At 36.5% G+C, this 2,324-nt stretch overlaps 1 long non-coding RNA gene across 1 annotated transcript; it reads right to left on the bottom strand.

The window, feature by feature from the left end:
• Positions 1 to 9: 9 nt before the first annotated feature.
• LOC109341772 lies at positions 10 to 1,823 on the bottom strand. The gene is made up of 3 exons (XR_002106993.1): positions 1,344 to 1,823; positions 1,139 to 1,252; positions 10 to 501 (listed from the first exon to the last, which is right to left on the bottom strand). It is a non-coding gene; the product is annotated as an uncharacterized LOC109341772 (long non-coding RNA).
• Between the last annotated feature and the right edge of the window lie 501 nt (positions 1,824 to 2,324).

Here is a 2,324-nt window from a genome sequence, read left to right as displayed (position 1 = left end):
AAAATTGAAGATGATTTTTCCTATTCCCTCTTGAACAGTTACAAGATCACATCAATATAAATTATAGAGAAAAGGGGGAGAAGAAACAACGGTGGTTCAACAACTAAAAAGAGAAACAAATCTCCAAAGAAAAACACCCTCAAATTTTATCCCAAAATAGCTATAGTATCTCTATATCCGTGTCTGTCCCTCAAACCAAAAAAACTATCATTAGGCCTTAAGGATTTGTGCCTAACTGTAATCCTATTTTTGCACACTATCTTCATAGTGCAACCACTCCTCAATCCTCGGCATTTTATAAAGTGGTTCCATGCGTCATTCTCTAACCAAACATATATATCTTATCTGGTGCAGTAGAGTGGAAGGTTGAGCGCATGAGGAACACCTTCATTAACTTCTTCCAAGATAGGGCTCACAAATGTTGTTAATATAGTCTTGTTATATCTTATAATGATCCAACCCTTCGTCATGTTTGTCCGAGCTGTGAATGCAAAACCGAAGCTGGATGAGGGGATAAAAATCACAAGTGATCAGAGATTACAACACACAAAAATCAGAGATACAGCACAGAGCATACACTCAGAATATCAGGATAACCATACAATCAGAATATAAAACCAGAACACAACAATCAGAGGAGAGAGTATACATATCGGTAATAAACAAGAGAGCACATACATGTCACACATACATTGTGAAATCAATATATCATAACCACACGTATCAGATATAACATAGGACAGTTCCAGAAACACATCTCACATACATAAGAAAGAGACATGCTGCTGGTCAAGAACTCAGATAAAGGTGATCACAGCAAAGTTATACACAGGAGCACTGTCAGGTAAGAAGCGTTTTCATTTATTGACCAATCTGTGCTTTGAACATAGACGATAAATTTATAAACAATTTCACTCAACCATACAGAATTATATACGTCCCATTTAATTGATTTCGCAGAGATACATATACTGTCATTTAACCAAGAACAAAAGTAACCAATGCTATATAACTACTTTAAAGCAATGAAATTAGTTTCTGGATGAACATTCATACCCATTTGTTTGTTTCTCGTCATATTGATAATTATTGCATATCATGATAAATAAGTAAAGTAGATCAGGATAGAGTTCTTTACCAAAATCTGTTGCCGATAACCAACCGTGGAATCATGGTTACATCGCTTTCATGGCGGAATTAACGTCGTCATACGCCGACCTCGTTGGCGTCATCCCTATGCTTTGAGGAGTCTCTGTGAGAATGAAAAGTTGTGAGAAATAAATAAGACATAGAATATAAGGGTTTATGGTTAAAGGAAAGTAAAAATGGAGATAGATAATCACCAATTCTTCTCCACTGCGACTCCAACTTCATCAACCGAACCACCATAAACTACCGAGAGTGAGAATCGAACCACCGTGAATCACCACCGTCACGAACCAGTGCCATATCGCTCTCGGTTGCCCACTGCCATGGACGAAGAAGCTTGGTGGCTTTGGGGCTTCACCGTCGATGGATCTCTTCGGTGAGCTCGGTTTAGCCATAAACCGTTCCCTTTGCCGGTGCCGCTGAGATGAGAAGGACGGAGAGAAAAGAAGGAAGATAGATAGCATGTCGAAGCCGTGTTGTCATCGTCTCTGTCGCCGGCGTGAGACCCTTGCTCGTTGTTACCGCCGCTGGAATGAAAGAAGAAAATAAAAGAGGAGATGGAGATGATTTAGGGATTTCATTCCCTGGTGACCTTCTTCACGTGACTTGGGGATTTCTTTTCCCTCTTTCCAACTCATTCACGTTTAATCTAAAGGGTTAAGGCAACCCTATGTTTTATTGTTTAAAGTTTTATTGTTTTATGTAACCATTGTTTAATTCTTTTAATAGCCTTTGCCATTTTCTTTTTATTTTTTCAATTTATCATTTTACTTTGAGTTAGTCCGTGATATTATTCCCATAGTCATGTTATTAATCCACTAAGTGTTGTAGAAGCCCACTAAACTAGTTCCTATGTTCTTTTCTTTTTACTAACAATAACTACGCATTTCTCTTTTAAAAAAGGTGTGTTGATTTTCTATTAACACTCTAAAATATTTATGAAACATCTTTAAAATTAATCATGGATTTTTATAGTAAGGTTACGGTTCGAGTTGTCTCTAACTTCTCTGAAAACGAGAAGAAGGTCTACAACCAATGTTGTCTCTAAGCTATTAATTCCATGTATATATATAGTTAATAAACTATTTTAAAATTCTATATGTATGAATATGATTACAAATTATATTATCAAAATAATCATGGATTTTTTAGTAAGGTTACGGTTCGAGTTGTCT

This window comes from Lupinus angustifolius, unplaced genomic scaffold (assembly GCF_001865875.1).
Source record: "Lupinus angustifolius cultivar Tanjil unplaced genomic scaffold, LupAngTanjil_v1.0 Scaffold_650, whole genome shotgun sequence".
Classification (NCBI taxonomy): Eukaryota; Viridiplantae; Streptophyta; class Magnoliopsida; order Fabales; family Fabaceae; genus Lupinus; species Lupinus angustifolius.
The sequence above is the reverse complement of the archived record's forward strand: the minus strand, read 5'-3'. Positions and strand labels throughout refer to the sequence as shown.